This window comes from Elgaria multicarinata, chromosome 11 (genome assembly GCF_023053635.1).
Source record: "Elgaria multicarinata webbii isolate HBS135686 ecotype San Diego chromosome 11, rElgMul1.1.pri, whole genome shotgun sequence".
Classification (NCBI taxonomy): domain Eukaryota; kingdom Metazoa; phylum Chordata; class Lepidosauria; order Squamata; family Anguidae; genus Elgaria; species Elgaria multicarinata.
The window spans coordinates 55,001-73,368 of NC_086181.1; positions in this window are offsets into that span (position 1 = coordinate 55,001).

Below are 18,368 nucleotides of genomic sequence, written 5' to 3' on the forward strand. Positions count from 1 at the left end.
GCCAGAAATCTCCGCACGACGTTTCGCCGGCGGTCCCGGGCCGCCCGCCCGGCGGACGACCGGCAGACGGCTCCGCAGAGCGACCGACCTCGTGGAACTCCTCGCCGGGCTGCCTCGGCGAATCTACCCCGCCGCCGACTTCCGAGGACCGCCCCGAGGCCCGGGCCACCCGAGAGACCGGGCTTTAAGAGGCCGTCTCCTTCGGGGGGGGTGGGTCCACCGGCGGAGGGGTCGACCGCCGAAGGGGGCGACGCCGAGGCCGGGGCCCGTTCCCCCCCCCGGTCGGTCGGTCGGTCGGTCGGTCGGTCGGTCGGTCGGTCTCGTTTTCTCGCCGTACCGACTCGTCGTTCCGGCGCGTGTTTCAGACTTGGCGCGCCTCCGTTTCCCTCGGTCCCGGCCGAGGGGCCGGTCGACCGGGGTTCGGTCTACCTCGAAGAGGCTCGGGCTCTCGGGCCCTTCCTCTCCGGAAGGGGCGAAGGTCGCGGGCGAGGGAGAACGGCCGGCGCCCCGCAGCGAGGGTCGGTCTACCGCTCGAGCGTCGGGGAGGGGGCGGCCCCTTCCGAGTCCGCCGTCCGTGAAGGTCCCCGGGGCCCCGCCGGCTCAGCGTTCCTCGGGCCGGGGCTCCCCGAACCCGTCGGAGCGCCTCCCCGTCTCCCGGCGAGCCGGGGGGCCCGGTCCACCTTCTCGCGCCCGGGACGGGGGGCCGGTCGACCGACGGCCGGTCTACCCGAAAGCGAGAGCTCGGGCGAACCGGAGGGAGACGATCGCCTGGGCTTCCACGGGCGCCGGGGGAGGGGGGTGACTCTTAAGGGAAACCCCTCGGATCCCACCTCTGAGGGCGGCCTTGCCCACGTTCCAGTTCTCCTCTGTCCAATCGAGCGTAGAATCGCAGACTCGGGAGGGGCCCACGAGGCCATCGAGTCCAACCGCCCGCTCGGGGCGGGAATCCACCCTAAAGCGTCCCTGACCGGACGACTTCCCAGGACCGACCGGAGGCCCGGGCTACCCGGGAGACTCCGGCTGCCCCGGCCGCGACCGCGAGCTTCAGAGGCAGGCTCCTTTCGGGGGGTCGGTCCACCGGCGGAGGGGGCCTGCCTTTTATATACCCTGCTCACTCGTGCAGCCCTTGAACATTTCATCAAGGGCCAGTACAGCACTCAAACCCAAAAAGTTTGCCTAGCTATTCCATAAAATGGACAAGTTTGTTGGACTATCCCTGCAATTTAATTTTGTCACCATCAGAATGATACAGCCCTGCCCCTGGATTCAATCTCAGGCAAAGGCTGAAACATGGCAATCCTTAATTGGTGAATTAATGGACAGGTGGGGCCCATTTGTGTCCTCTCTGGGCTTAGTGATTCTCTTCCTCAAAAAGCATGACGAAACACAAAGGCTCCCTTACAACAACAGTGTCTCTTGGCATGTACAGACTCCCTCTGTTCCAAGAGGCAGAATTCAGTGGCTAATCTGCACTTGTAGCTGAATTTTGCAAGAGAGGTCTGGGGACCTCCTGGGATCTAGCCACGTTCTGGCACTTTCTGCAACACGATAGGCCTCACTTAGGCCTCGTCTACACCAAGCAAGATATTCCACTATGAAAGTGGTATGAAAGTGGTATCTAAAAGGCAGGAGCCACAATACTGCTTTATAGCGGTATTGAAGTGCACTGACAACTGTTGGGGCCCATTGACACATACCCTATACTGCTTTCATACCACTATATCCTGCTTGGTGTGGCTCCTGCCTTAATGTTTGCAGAAGCCATCCACAGCAGTGCAGGGCAATGATGTTTTCAGATGATGTGGAATATAGTCAAAAGGTATGATTTCTAGTTTAATAAAGCATGGGATGCGTATCAAATCTTATCCCAAAGAGACTTCCTACTGATGGAATAGCAATTCAAAGATATGAAACCCCAATTCTGCCTAAGCCAATCCTTAGACACCAGAAGTACAAGACTTAGATCCTCACCAGATACACCCAAATCATCCTTTGGATACACATGGGGACTCCTCCAGTTCATTAGCCTTCTTAACGAAGAGAAAAACCTGCAGAAGCGTTGCAAAATGAAACATGTGTAAAATGCCAGAGTTGTGATGAGAGTTGCTGTAACCCAAAGAAATGTTATAAGACATTTTTGTGCAATGAAAGTAGATCAAGAACTTCTTTCAAAATTTCATATCAGCTTGTGGAAACAAACAAAGAGAGAAAGAACGCTGCTACTTAGCACCAACACCAAATTGATGCTAACCAGTTGGCCCTCCCTTCCACAAAGGATTTCCAGAACCAAATGAAAGGCCAGACGTGGGGGAGGTCCATTAGCCTCCAGGACCCAGTTGGGTGCTGTCAACAACCCTAGTGGAGACCCCTCTTGATTGCGGCACCATATTTTATTCCAGCCTTCCCTTATCATCCAGGCCTCGTCTACACCAAGCAGGATATTCCACTATGAAAGTGGTATTTAAAAGGCAGGACCCACACTACTGCTTTATAGCGGCATTGAAGTGCACTGACAACTGTTGGGGCCCATGGACACATACCCTATACTGCTTTCATACCACTATATCCTGCTTGGTGTGGCTCCTGCCTTTTAGATACTACTTTCACACTGATTTCATAGTGCTATATCCTGCTTGGTGTAGATGAGGCCCCAGAGTGAAGTCTCTGTATTAGCAATAGATGCTCAGAACCCCCTTGGCAACAATGTTAGCTAAAACCTCGGGAAGCTTCCATTGATGGGCTTCTTCTCAATACAAAGAATTGAAGTATTAAACTATCACCATGATAATCACAGTGAGGATAAAATAAATTAGTGTCACGGTATGGATGTAGTTTTGAAGACCTACAATTATAGGCAGACCATGACTAAGTAACTTCCCTTGTATTACTTGGAGTATGGCTGTAAAGGTGAATTTCATAACCATTTCAGCTGAAGTCTCGGAAAAGTCTTCCTTATATGATAATATAAAACAGAATGTATCGGGCGCCCTAAGTAACAGATGTGATAGTCCAGAATGTTACATTCCAGCCAGTATCTGGGAAAACCACTTTCGTACTCTTTTTAGTGACAGCAGTGACACATTACCCCACCCCTATCTATCTTCCGCTGCCCCGGAATGGCTGCCCCCGGTTGACTCTTCCACTGTGGAAGACTTAATCCATCAGCTTAAGCCTGGTAAGGCTCCCGGCCCTGATGGTATACCATCAGAGCTGATTCAAAGTAACATCAGCTGGTGGGCTCCCTTGTTGGCCTCTTTATTCTCTTTAATTAACCAATCAGGCATTATTCCTGCTGTTTGGCTGAAAGCTTTCATAATTCCAATATATAAAAAAGGCCGCAAAGATGATCCATCTAATTACCGCCCTATTAGTTTGTTATCGATAGTGGGGAAGATCTATGCCAGTTATTTAGGCCTCAAACTAAAGGCATGGACCACTGAGCATGACATACTGGGTGTTGAGCAGATCGGTTTTAAACCCGGCTGCTCAACCCTTGACAACTGTCTGGTCTTGACTCACCTGGCCCACAAATATTCTGCCTCTAAAGGCAGCAAACTTTTTGCAGCCTTCATTGATTTAAAATCGGCTTTTGATTCTATATCACGCCCGCGTCTGTGGAACAAATTGGAACAGCTTTCTATGGATAAGAGACTCCTGTTTTTGATTCAATCTCTTTACTATAACACCACTGCTCAGGTTCGGTGCAGCCCATCAGGTCACTACACAAAAGAGATTGCTGCATCATGTGGGGTTAGACAAGGCTGTGTGCTCGCACCAAATTATTTAATCTGTATTTGTCAGACCTCCCCCACGCATTGGAGCCCTTACCGTCCCACCCACCTAGGATACAGAACACCAAAGTTTCTCTGCTTTTGTATGCAGACGATGCAGTTCTGATCTCTCAGACCAGGGTGGGCCTCAAGAGATTGCTGTGCGGCTTTGCAAACTACTGCTCAGAAAACTTGCTCTCTATTAATTATACTAAATCTAAGGTTTTGGTGTTTTCCAAACGCAAGGTTAGATTTTCTTGGGCCATGGAGAACTCCACGATTGAGCAAGTGGGCTCCTATAAATACTTGGGTATATGGTTCCATGAAACCATCTCTTGGAGAGAACAGGGAAAACTCTCTAAGACTAAAGCTGAACAACACCTAGGTGCAATTACTCGCTTCTTTTTTACAAGGGGCGGGAAATTCATTCCGGCAGCAGTCCAGGTTTTCAAAGCCAAAATCATCCCTCAGATTTTATATGGGGCTCCAATTTGGTTCCCATGCTTTAAATCCTCCCTTGAGGGCATTCAGTCTTCTTTTCTTAGAATGTTATTTGGTGTTCCCAAGTGTGTTTCTGGAGCTGCTCTTAAACTAGAAGTCGGTCTGAATTCTGTTAATTGCCTGGCCTGGATTCATGTTATTCATTTTTGGCTTCGCTGTAACTTGGCACCTCCATCTAATTCTCTAGTATCTAAGATTCTGTTAGACCACTTTGAATCTCCTTGGTCAAAGGCCATGACTAGTAAAATCAAGTCAGTAGGCCTTTCCCCCCAAAAGCTACTATCAAGGGATTTAGCTAGTGCCAAATCAGTAGTGAAACAGAGACTGTTTGATATAGATATGCAAGTCCTTCAGAGTGCTGCACGGGGCCCATGTTCCCCCCTGTCCCTAGGACTACCAGCCTCCTTTTGTAAAGATGGGATGCCTTATCTACGCTGGTTGACTATTCCTAAATACAGGAGAGCATTTTCATTAGCCAAACTTAATGTTCTCCCCTCCAAACTTTTGGAGGGCAGATTTAATAAAATTCCAGTGCTCAACAGATGCTGCCCCTGCAACAATAGTGAAGTGGAAACTGTATCTCATGTTTTACTGTTTTGCAGATTTTATCTAGCGGCTAGAAACAATCTTCTAAACCCTATTTTACAATTTTATCCTGGTCACCCAACTGAATTCTTAACGTCTCTTTTACTTTGTAATATAGACAAATCAACCACTGAGCAAGTGGCCAAGTTTTTGAACCTGGCCATTTCTTTTAGGTCTTCTATGATCGTCTGATTTTTAATAGCTAATAGTTAATGGTATGTTCAGTTTGCTTGTATGTAAAAATTTTATTTTCTGGAATGGTCTATTGACTGAAATAAACTGTTGTTGTTGTATAAAACAGAAAATGATATTATCCTGTGGGTCTGGCTTTCCAAGATCACAATGCATATTTAACCATATTTAAATCTTCAATATGGTTTTGTGGATCTCACAAAACCACTCTCATATAAGGTTGGCTCTTGGATGGGAAAAGTTTTCAAAATGTGTATTAATTTCCCTTAGCTTTGGTGGGTTATGAATTGGAAATCCAATCTGCAAACCAGCCCTAAGTAAAAGTTAATATAGCTCCAAAATAAGCCTTTTTCAATACCTGTTACGAAGACCCATCTTCTTTACTGCATTCAGACTCAGTCTGACTGTAAACTGTCTTACACTTTGCCAGAACTTAAAGTGTATCCTGATTGTGACATCATCCATGATATTCAAGCATAACATTTGAACTCACCAGGTTATCCCTGTGCCACATAATGCTCTGCAACTAAGTGGCACATAATGCTCTGCAACTAAGTAACCATCAGCCTGACTATCCAAGTGTGATGTTTAGTTTCAAACTCATAACCTACATCTGAAGAAGCATTTAGCATAACTTGAAAGTGTGCTTCCAGTATTAAGTGAAGAAACATCCAATAAAAGGTGCAATCTTACTTGCTGGGTGTATTAATGTTCACATATTAGTCTACTTTAAGGAGAGAATCAGCTAGTGTAATATTATTTTTGTTCAGACAAATCCTTGACCTGATATCTTTCAGGTGCTAGGTCAAGACTTTCCTCTTCTCCCAGGCATTTAATGGCATTGAACGCTAAGTTTGTTTTTTAATGGACCCAAGAATTGTTGTTTTAAATGGATGCTGCTGTTTTTATGTTGTTGTTGTGACATCTCTGATGGTTTTTAAAGTGTGTGTGCGTTTGTGTGTGTGTGTGTGTGTGTATATATATATATATATATATATATATATATATATATATATATATATATAATGTTTACTGTTTTTCGCTTTTGTGAACTGCCCAGAGAGCTTCAGCTGTGGGGCGGTATATAAATGTAATAAAATAAAATAAATAAATAATAAACAATATCCTTGACTTGATATCTGCAGGTTCCCCCCCCCCAATCCTTTTTTGGTCCCAATAATATGAAAGTTCAAATCTAATAATAATGTTTCCTAGACTTTAATCCAATCTCTTCCATGGACCTTTTGGCTTAAGGCCTTAGTTCAAATCTGAAACAACAGAAACAGAGCTAATGTGCATGTGAGTACATTTGCCCACATTTGCCCTATATTACCCTGGTCTCTCTCTCCCTCTTGTCCAGTACTTGCTCCTCCACACACCCCACCCTGTCCAAACTTAGAATGTGTGTTTGGCCTGCTGTAGGGTTTTGGGTGGCTTGTTACCAATGGCAACAAGCCATCAGGTTCACACAACATGACAAGCCATGCTTTTGTTGTTTATTCGTTCAGTCACTTCCGACTCTTCGTGACTTCATGGACCAGCCCACGCCAGAGCCACGCTGCCCAGGGGTAATTAGGCTAATCCTCCCACCATGAGACCGACACACACAGGGAGGGGAATAAGCCATTGTGGCTTATTTGGCCTGCACCTCAGTCCTCCCTTATGTGCAAACCTGGCTATCCTATCCAAGCCTGCTAGCCACGATGATGTAATAGAACCTCTAGGTTCCGAGGCAGTATGGGCCAGGGGAGGGGGGGGGAAAAGTCAGGAAAGGGGAGTTCCATTCATGGCCTGTTTGAGAACTTCTCAAAGGTATTGGCTGGCCACTGTTAAAAAATGGACTACATGGACCCTTGACCTGATCCAGCAGGGCTCTTCTTAAGGAGGTAGGACAGGGGCATGGAGAAAGAAAAAGGATGGATTATAGGGATTGTAGAGAAACAGGATCAATCACTGTGGGGTTCTCAGGGAAAAAGAAAGAGAGCTGCTTGTGAGAGGATGCGGAAGCATAGAATAAAGACATGGACACAAGAGCTTGGGTTAAACTAGGACCTCTTTCTTAATAATTAGGTAGATTCATCCCTCCCTGGATCTGCATGTGAAAGTGCGGGAATGAAGTCCTTATCTCAGGCCACTTGCCTGGCTTATCGGCGAGCCATTCTTCAAAGCAAGGGGTTGGGAAATCCTGCTCCTTACTTATGTGACACTTTATAAGTGTGGGGAGACCACCCTACAACACCCTCGGCCACTGCCATAACGACAGCGAGTAGGTGAAGATAGGAGGGTCTCAAAAGGCATACCATATCCTGCCATGGGAGCCGCATAGACCCCGAGGAGCAGGTCCTCCGGCTATGCCAATCACCAAAAGGTGCCAGAGTGCTCACCAGCCCTACCTGACATAGCCAATTCCCACACATCCCTGCCACGAATCAACCTAATTACTTACCCTGTCAAGTAAGACTTCCAGTATGAAGTAGGCAAAACCATCAAGAATGGGAAAATTCCTACTCAGCCCCCCCCTCCAAAGGGAGCAACTGGCTAATCCCATACTAGAAGAAGGGTGGGAGCAAGAAATGAAAGAGGCCGATGCCTTGGGTGGGCTGCCTTTTATAGGCACAGTCCCTCCCTAACTCACATGGTCTACATATTGCCATGAGGGGTCGGCCCTCCGAACCCGCCGGTGTCCCTCCGGGCTCGCGCCCGGGGGGCCGGCCGAAGGGCCGCGTCCGTGCCGGTCCCCGTCCCCTCACCCGCCGCGTCCGCCCGGTGCGGTGAGGAGAGCCATCCATTCTACATTCCATTGTCGCACTGCTCTAACAGTCAGGAAGTTTTTCCTGAGGTCCAGCTGGAATCTGGCTTCCTTGAACTTGAGCCCGTTCTTCCGTGTCCTGCACTCTGGGAGGAGCGAGAAGAGATCCTGGCCCTCCTCTGGGGGACAGACAACCTTGGAAGGATTGGAAGAGGGCTCTCATGTCTCCCCTCCATCTTCTCTTCTCCAGGCTCAACAGGCCCAGTCTCTCTTCACAGGGCTTTGTTTCTAGACCTCGGATCCTCCTAGTTGCCCTCTTCTGAACCCGCTCCGGCTTGTGTGCGTCCTTCTTGAATTGTGGAGGCCAGAACTGGACGCAAGACTCGAGATGAGGCCTAACCAGGGCCGAAGAGAGAGGAAGCAAGACCTCCCGTGATTTGGAAGCTCGACTTCTAGGAACGCAGCCCAAAAGAGCATTGGCCTTTCTTGCAGCCCTATCGCACTGTGGGCTCCGCTTCAGCTTGGGATCTACATCCCTCTTTCTCGTTTGTAGTATTGCTGAGCCAAGGGTCCCCCATCTTGGAACTGTGCCTTGGGTTTCTAGGCCCTAAATGTAGAACTTGGCATTGATCCCTCTTCAATTTCATTCTGTTGTTTTCAGCCCAGCATTCCAGCCTATCCAGATCCCTTTGAAGTTTGTTTCTGTCTTCCAGGGTATTAGCTATCCCACCCAATTTTGAGATTGCCTTCGAGAGGCAGCCGCGAGACCCTCCGTCGGGTGCTGTCGAGGGCGGATTCCTGCGTCGAGCGGGGGGGGCGGCGGTTCGAACTGGGTGACCCGAGAGGCCCCTTGCCGTGCGACCGTCCTAGGCCTTGAAGCCTGTTGGGTGGCCCGGGAGAGCGAGCCCGCAGCAATCCAAAGGCGGCTCAGTCGGAGCGCCACCCCGTTGGGTGTCCTCTGCCAATTCCAGAGGCCAGACCGTAGGCGGGAGAGGAGCGAAGCGGACGGAGTTCTCAAAAAAGACGTGGGACTCGGCGAGGGCGTTTCGGGTGGCGCGAGGAAGGCCGCGAGAGCCTGCAAAGCGGACGGCGTCGCGCGAGGGACCCGAGCGAACCCCGTGAGCTCCCACGAACGAACACGCCCTCCAAGCCGCTCCAACGGCCCGAGAGGACGCGGATGAGCCGGAGCGTGTCAAGAGGACGGCGACCGGGACGACGGACCGGGGCTCTGCGAACGAAGCCCTAGGAAGAGAGACTGAAAGCACCGGGCGGGCTTAGCCTGGGGAAGAGAAGAGGGGGGGAGACGGGATAGCAGCGCTCTTCCGAGCCTCCCAAGGTTCTGTCGTCGAACCCACCAGGGCGCGGGACACGGCGGAACGGGCTCGAGGGAAAGGAAGCCGGATTCCGGCCGGGCGTCAGGAAAAACTTGCCGCCTCTCTCCGAGCGGTACGACGAGGGGAACCGGTGACCTAGGGAGGCGGTGGGCTCTCCCCCGCTCGAGGCGTTCCCGAGGCAGCCGGACGACCCTCCGTCGGGGAGACTTTAGGGTGGATTCCCGCACCGAGTAGGGGGTTGGACCCGACGGGCTCGCGGGCCCCTTCCGACTCTGCTCTTTTCCTATTCGGCGATTCTAGGCTCGATTGGACAGAGGGGAGGTTTTGGACGCCGTTCTCCAAAGACTCCCCAAGAATTTCCAGAGGAGAACTGGAACGTGGACGAGGCCGCCCTCACCCGGAGATCGAAAGAGGGAGAGGCGGGATCCGAGGGGGGTTTCCCTTCGGAGTCCCCGCTTCCGGAACACCCGTCCCCCGCCGCCCGTGGGAGTCCAGGCGATCGCCTCCCTACGGGTCCCCCCCCCGAGCGCTGGCTTCCGGGTAGACCGGCCGTCGGTCGACCGGTCCCCCCCCGTCTCGGCCGAGAAGAGGTGGAACGGGCCACGTCGGGAGACGGGGAGGCGGGCCGACGGCGCCCGGGGACCTTCCCGAACGGCGGACTCGGAAGGGACCGCCCCCTCCCCGACCCTCGCGCCGGAGCGGGCTTCCCGCGGGGCGCTGGGCGTTCTCCATCGTCCGCGGCCTAAGCCTCTTCGAGGTAGACCGGAGCCGGGTGGACCGGCCCGCCGCCTGGACCGAGGCCAGCGGGAACGGCAGCCCCGCTTCGCCCGCGTGCGCCGAGGATCGATCGGGGCCCCCATCACCCGCGACCTTCGCCTCTTTCGGAGAGGAAGGGCCCGAGAGCCTAAGCCTCTTCGAGGTAGACCGGCCCCAGGTCGACCGGCCCTCCGCCGGGACCGCGGGAAACCTACGTGTGGGAACCTGGGCGCGCCAAGAACGACGAGTCGGTAGGGCGAGAAAACGAGACCGACCGAACGACCGGGGGCCCCCCCTCGGCCCGTGGAACGCTGAGACGACGGGGCCCGACAGCAGACTCGGAAGGGGCCGCCCCCTCCCCGACGCTCGAGCGGTAGACCGACCCTCGCGCCGGAGCGGGCTTCCACCGTCCGCGCCCCTCTCGTAGAGGAAGGGCCCGAGAGCCTTAGGCTCTTCGAGGTAGACCGGCCTCCTGTCGACCGGCCCTCCGCCGGGACAGAGGAAAACGTAGACGTGCCACATCTAAAACACGCACCAGAACGACGAGGCGGTAGGGCGAGAAAACGAGAACGACTGGCAGCAGTGAATCTCTTCATATGTGTGCAGCTCACTGAGGCCTAGGCCTAATTTACCCCAAGCAGGATATTGCACTATGGAAGTGGTATGAAAGCGGTATATAAAAGGCAGGAGCTACACTGACTGTGAAAGCAGTATGTGGTTTGTGTCAATGGGCCCCAACAGTTGTCAATGCAGTTCAATACCAATATAAAGCAGGCTCCTGGCTTTTATATACCGTGTTTATTTATTTATTTATTACATTTTTATACCGCCCAATAGCCAAACCTCTCTGGGCTGTTCACAAAAATTAAAACCATAATAAAACAACCAACAGGTTAAAAGCACAAATACAAAATACAGTATAAAAAGCACAACCAGGATAAAAACCTTGCAGTAAAATTGATATAAAATTAAAATACAGAGTTAAAACAGTAAAATTTAAATTTAAGTTAAAATTAAGTGTTAAAATACTGAGTGAATAAAAAAGGCCTTCAGCTGGCGACGAAAGGAGTACAATGTAGGCGCCAGGCGGACCTCTCTGGGGAGCTCATTCCACAACCGGGGTGCCACAGCGGAGAAAGCCCTCCTCCTAGTAGCCACCTGCCTCACTTCCTTTGGCAGGGGCTCATGGACAAGGGCTCATGTAGATGATCTTAAGGTCCGGGCTACATATGGGAGGAGGTGTTCCTTCAAATAACCTGCCCCCAACCGTTTAGGGCTTTTAATGTCAATACCAGCACTTTGAATTGGGCCCGGACCTGGACTGGCAACCAATGAAGTTGTAAAAGGAATGGCATAATGTGATCTCGCCAGCCAGTCCCTGTTATTTATTTATTTATTTATTTATTTATTTATTTATTTATTTATTACGTTTTTATACCGCCCAATAGCCAAAGCTCTCTGGGCGGTTCACAAAAATTAAAACCACAATAAAACAACCAACAGGTTAAAAGCACAATTACAAAATACAGTACAAAAAGCTATAGCTTAGCTATAGCTTCTGTTAGTAAACGGACTGCCCTGTTCTGTACCAGCTGAAGCTTCCGGACCTTTTTAAAAGGCAGCCCCACATATAACACATTGCAGTAATCCAAACAAGAGGTTATCAGAGCATGGATAACTGTAGCTAGGCTATCTCTGTCTAGATAAGGGCGTAGTTGGTATATCAGCCTAAGCTGATAAAAGGTGCTCTTTGCACTGAGTTCACCTGTGCCTCAAGTGACAGTTCTGGATCCAAGAGCACCCCCAAACTACAGACCCGATCCTTTAGGGAGAGTGCAACCCCGTCCAGGACAGGGCAAACATCACCTCGCTAATACTACTTTCATAGTGCAATATCCTGCTTGTTTTCTAACGTCTTAGCTATAGCTTCAGTGGACACAAACAAACCTTTCACAATGTTTTTATTTTTTAAAACACACACAATAAAACAACCCTTCTACCATAGGAATTATGGGAGGAAGAAAGGCTAGATGGGTTGGGAAGGAATATGGAATACAGAATATGTGGGCAAATAGGATGCGGTAAGCAATTATTACTATTATTATTATTATTATTATTATTATTTGCGTTTTTATACCGCCCAATAGCTGAAGCTCCCTGGGGGGTTCCCCAAAACTAAAAGAATTCAAAATATAAAACAAACAGTATAAAAACATGATATAAAATACACATTAAAACGGATTAAAACATACCATACATGATTAAAACATCTTTAAAACATCCTGAAAACATTCTAAAATTTCACTGAATAGGCCTGCCACAATAGATCAGTCTTTATTGCTTTTTTAAATTCTAAAAGACTGTCAAGTTGACGAATCTCCTCCGGCAGGCCATTCCACAGTCTGGGAGCAGCAGAAGAGAAGGTCCTCTGGGTAACAGTTGTTAATCTAGTTTTTGCTAGCTGAAGCAGATTCTTCCCAGAGGACCTGAGTGTGCAGGGTGGATTGAACGGGAGAAGGCGATCCCACAGGTAGACTGGACCCAAACCATGTTGGGCTTTAAAAGGAATAACCAACACTTTGTACTTTGCCCGGAAACTAATCGTCAGCCAGTGAAGAGATTTTAAAACTGGTGTAATGTGGTCACCCCTAGGTGTACCAGTGACCAGCCTGGCTGCCATATTTTGGACTAATTGAAGTTTCCGGACTAGGCACAGAGGTAGCCCCATGTAGAGCGCATTGCAGAAGTTGAGCAAATAGAAGGAAGAATCAGTGGGTAATGAGAAGAAGCCTTTGCCATCTTCAATTGGATCTTCCAGACCCTAGAGCGGGGCATGACCCAACTTTTAAAAGGAACTAAGCTTCTAGTTCTTATTGTTAAGTATCTTAGTTGGATAAAATGAAATCAGCGTGGGAGAAAATGACAGAAAGCTGGCAAAGAGAAGCTAATTCATTCAAATTCCTGCCAAGGGTATCTAGATTAGGTAGATGTAATACACTCAATGTGGGCCTGCCTTTAGAATGTATTTGGAATGAGCAGCTGGTTCAAAAGTAGCTGCTAGATTGTACTGGGGCTGGCCATGTGGAGCATACAAATGCTGATTTTACATGTTCTTTGGCTTCTACTTGGTTTGCAAGCCCATTCAGTTGCTCTAAACATGCTGGGTCCAAGATACTTCAAGGACTATCTTCTCCCATAGGAACCTGCCTGCCCATTAATATCTCCCACAGCAGCCTGCTCTGTGTTTCCCTCACTGTCTGAGGGTCAAGGAGGATTTTTTTTCCCCTGCCGCTAACTGCCACATGGGGGTGTTTTCATTCGAGGGCCCAGTTGGGGAGAGAAGAATTAAACCTCCCCACACACTGCAGTTCCAATCCAGTTTGCAGGGAGTGTGTTTACTCTGAAATAAATAAATAATAGAAGGGGGAGCAGCACACTAGTTATTTAATGTAACGTGTAGTTTAACCCTGAAGCATAGCGAGTACTAACATGGGACCCCATTTTTTCACAGCCTATCACATTGTTTTGGGTCAGTTAAAGCTCCCAGACATATTGTAAATGGGAGGTTTCATGCAGAGCTCATTTTAGTTATTTTACAAGTCAGGCATGTTAGTTATTTGATTTGCCAGGTCTGATTTAGAAAGAAAACCTCACAGCCATCTTGTCCAATAGAACAATATTCCTAACCAATGCATTTCTTCTTCTTCTTCTTCTTCTTCTTCTTCTTCTTCTTCTTCTACTTCTACTTCTTCTTCTTCTTCCACAGAACTTTTAGAGGAGGATTCCTCAAAAGCAGAGGAATGGAGGAGCAAACTGAAGAGGGTAAGGAAGGATCTCCACCTCTTGCATCTGGGTTGCTTTCGGCTGGGTTTAACGTTGACATCAGAGAACAAAGCATAGAATTGGGAACTTCGTGGTTCTTTCTACATGATGGTCGATTTAATAAATTATTCTGGAAGTTATGCCCAGGATGGGGCCCATTTATGGCAGGGAAGCCATATTGATGTTACACCCAGGACAGATAAAACGTTTGCTTGTCTTATGAGGCAAAATACATGGCAGGTGAAACTTCTGCCTTGCAAAACTATCCATCTTCATCAGTGGCAGCTCTGCTTTGATGGACTCCTGCATCTCCACAGCACTGTTATCTGAGGGGTTCCCCCCTTTGTGCCAGCATGGCATGGCCAAGGACTGCTGATCAGAATGTGGAGCTCTGAACTAGGCTTGCTGGGTAACTGAGAAAGACCTGAGATGATAGAGAAGTGTCCCTGTGTAACTCATGCCCTCCTGGAGGCCTACTCTGACTAGAACCTGTGAAGTAGACTGTGGCATAGCCAGAACCTGTCAGCCTAAGCATGGTGGTAGTCGGGAATGACTATTTCAGTGTCAGGGATACAATGGCCATCCTCAGAGCACCTTGACCTGAGATTGGAATCCAAAATAAAAGAGAGGAACAGAAGATGACAGGGCGCAATGGAAAGGAATGTTGGATCAAGCCTGTTCAGACAGTGAGAGGGTTAGACATCCATGAATGGTGAAAGGCTTGATTTCTTTTCCAACAGCTTGGCGCCAGATCCCTTCACTACCACCGGGAGAAGGAATTATCTGGAATCCTCCACCAAGTATTCAGGGAGGAGGGAAAGACCTCAAGGGATTCTGCCCTGCCAAAGGTCAGTGGAAGCTGTCTAAAGTTTATGGTGACCAAGCTCACCATAAAGCAAGGTGGAATAGTCCATTTTAGAGATGTATTTCTAGATGCAGAGCCAGTATCTGCTTCTGTATTTTATTTTTGATAATGAGGTTTGGTCCAGAGTGGCAGGGAGGTGTCTCTCTTTTTGTCTTTTTCTCTTCACAAATGAACAGGGGTACAGACTAGTGCTAATACAGCATGTTTAGTTCCCACGTCAAACTATGACTAAGTTTAAGTGTGTGACATTGACATGACACGGAAGTCTTGCTCATTCATTCCTGCCTCCCTGTCCCTCCCCTCCCCTCCCCTCCTTCTGTTATCTCCCCTATGTCAAAATAAAGATTGTATATTGACAAAAACCTGAACTTTGTAAACTACCATGAAGATGTAATGGTGGTACAATAATAGTAATATCCAACTTTCTTTAGGGCAAGATGAAATCATGAGATAATGGAGTCTATCTACATTTGCTGTCCCAATAAATGCAATCTTTGCCACTCCTTCTTGCAGCTCTTCCTGTACCAATATTACGGGGCCATTCTCCATGCCTCAGAAGATCATGCCCTGGTCGAGGAATCTCTAGACAAACTCCTGCAATTATTGCTGACCGAACCTTCAGATAAGGAGGTGAGACGAATACAGCTGTCAGGCTTGGAACCGTGATATTTCTTTTTAGCTCTGTTTAGCATAATCATGATTATTAAAGTATTACATTGATACATGCATTGATACATAACGTTGATACATGCATTGTATTAATATTTTACAATGTGAAACCATCCTGCACTTTTAGCTTCTTGCCTTCCATCCTGGTATGATTTGAAAAGGCCCTCAAAGTGTTGCTACAGTGACCCTCTCGGATTGTGACTGTGTTTGCAGCAAGCGGGAATTTACATCCTTTGAGATCCCTCCCCCTTCGGCATCCAGGCACCTTATAAGAGGGAACTTACTTCACTGCCAATTAAATACTCCTCCTGCTTCCCCATGTGTGCACATTAGCAGTCCGCCCCTTAATCAGACCTGGGTATTTAATGCACTTCCCTACCTGCGCTACAAAGGAATATGTCTCTGAGCAGATCATAGGCTGAACAGAGCTTGGAAAGGAAACCAACTTCCCTCATACTTTGGAGAAGAGAATGTCTTGTTAGAATATGGGGAAGCATAGCAGGGGAGATCCACAGGCTTCTAGAGTGTTCTGTTTTCTCAGCCTTTGTGGGATGCACGATGAAATTATGAATGTGTGATGTCTCGAAGATATCGCGCATTGAACAGGGATCTATGACCCCCATTCACAATGGAGCTATAAATGGAGCCCCATGTCCCTTTTCATTCTGTATTTCTTGCCCTGGAGTTGGAGAGCAGAAAGGAAGCACACCCTGGCTTCCAAAATCAGCCAGGCGACTGAGGGACACTGGGAGGCTGCCTCTCCTGCTTCCCAGGAATAACACCATGCCAAGGGGGAGACCAACCTGACCCATCCTTCAGCCAGAGAAGGAGGGGTTGCAGGGAATTCTCTCCTCCCTCCTTGCCAGAAAGACCACTCAGCTCCTACTGCCTACAGCTCTGCAACTACAGTATCAACAGAGAGAATGCTCTGGTCCCATCCATTGGCCAAATAGCCACCAAATAGTATTTGAGCAAGAACACCAGGGAGAGAACACCCGCTTGGCCCAATGTCCATTTAAATGCCACTGCTATAGCTCAGCGCTTTGTTCGGGCCTTGAAAAACAATCTCCCTCCTCTTTACGTTTTCCCTCTACTCCTTGTCTCTATTGTCTCTTTACTTTGCAACCTAATGGCAAGAACTATCTGTCTTTTGAATTGTTGTGAGCCACTTTGGGAGACAATAATTTGAAAATACATCAGATAAATAATTTTCAGACTCTCAAGGAAATAGGAATCAACTGAATAACCCCTGATTCTTCCTAGGGCATTCTTTCTGCCATCGGGCTTATTGCGTCTCGCCATATGGAGTCCGTATTCAAAGTCCTGAAGAATTACGCTTCAGAGGAGGTCCTTTCAGCAGAACCTCATCAGGTATCATGTCAGAAAGATAATGCATTTGGGAAGAACTGTGAGCCAGCACACTAAGCATGTGTGAGAAGTTATGGTCTCTCCTCACTCACTGAACTGGGGCTCTGTACTTCAGGGGTGGCCAGAAGATAGATCTCCAGATGTTTTTGACTTCAGTGTTTCATGGAGATCCATGTTCTGCTCCCCCACCCCCAGCATAAATCGGGAGCTTCCAGGACAAACCTGATGACTAATCATGTATTATGATGGCCTGCCTGATGCTTGTTTATGTGGTCATAGCCAGGCAGGCAAACCAGCCAGCCTTTGGAGGGCTTTTTAGCAGGATGACTTGAAGGAGCTTCAAAGTGTGCAGGCACTGGGAAGTTCATTTGTGAACTGATGTAACATAGGGATATCCTGTTCGTGGTATTTGATCCCTGATGGCTTCTTCATACTTGCACATAATTGTCGATTAACATCACTATACAATTTGATTAGCTAAGGAAGTTCTAAGTAAAAAATCACTTTTACCAGTTAAGGCTGAAATCCTATACTAGGGATGTATGAGAACTTCCTTCACCTGTGAAAATGTGAGGAAAGCACCCTGAATGCAAACTTGTGCATTCTTGAGCTTGCCATCACATTTGGAAGGGTGTATCTGTTTTGAAAAATGCACACTTTAACATGAGCATTTTTCAAAAAACGACACATTTTTACACCATGGTTAATGTGGTATGGGGGCATTTGCATTCTTGCTTGAATAAGTGTACATTTTCCCTGTTCGGAAATGTGCACTCACATTACAAAATTTTGACAAGTTTCTTAATAGCACTAGAGGGACTTAAAAGATATTCTCTGTCTATTCCACTTAGGATAACAGCCAGAACATACTGGTGGAGTCTATTGAAAAGATTGTTTCAACAGTAAGTGTAAATTTGAAGGGATGGTTGCCTGTTTGACTCAGCTTTTACAGTACCAAACATATTTCAATCATCCTTATATTTTAAAGTTTGGGATACCATGAATTGCCATTAAATGTAACTAGAGGTGATGGCTTCTTAAGAGGAAGCCAAGGACTGGGGAGTGATATGAACTGTACAATAAGCGGGCAGTGCTGTGAAGTCGTTTTTCAAAACAGGCTCTTGGATTTGCACACCAAAAATCATTCTGACTCATTTCTGTACTAATCTGCAGGATACAAATCCATGGCTTGTTTTGTGTGCGGATTATCCAAAGGTGCACATGTATGGACAACCATCTGTCAGGGATGCTTTAGGGTGGATTCCTGCATTGAGCAGGGGGTTGGACTCGATGGCCTTGTAGGCCCCTTCCAACTCTGCTATTCTATGATTCTATGATTCTATGATTCTATGCATTTGCTCTCCCCATAAAGCGACAGTGCACGTATTTGCCCACATGACGTGCCTTTTGAAACATGCACAATTTGGGGACAGATTTTTTTTAATTGATGGAACTTTAGCCCAGCTGCCCAAGAAAGTGCAGATTTCCAGTTACAACTGCATTCTGGAATGCGTTTTGGTCTGAGGAGGTGTGTCAACTGGATAGGTCTGCAGTAAAATGGAAACCCAATTAAATTCTCATCTAGCCCTAATGGCCAGTGCAGTTGAACCCACATGAGAACTAATGCTTTTTCCTTCATAACTCTTTCTCCAGGAAAGATATGGAAGCCTTTTCCAAGTTCGGCCCTTTAAGAACATGAATGAAGAACACCAGTCTTGAAGAGGGATTGATGACCTGCAATTATTATTTAGGCTGTA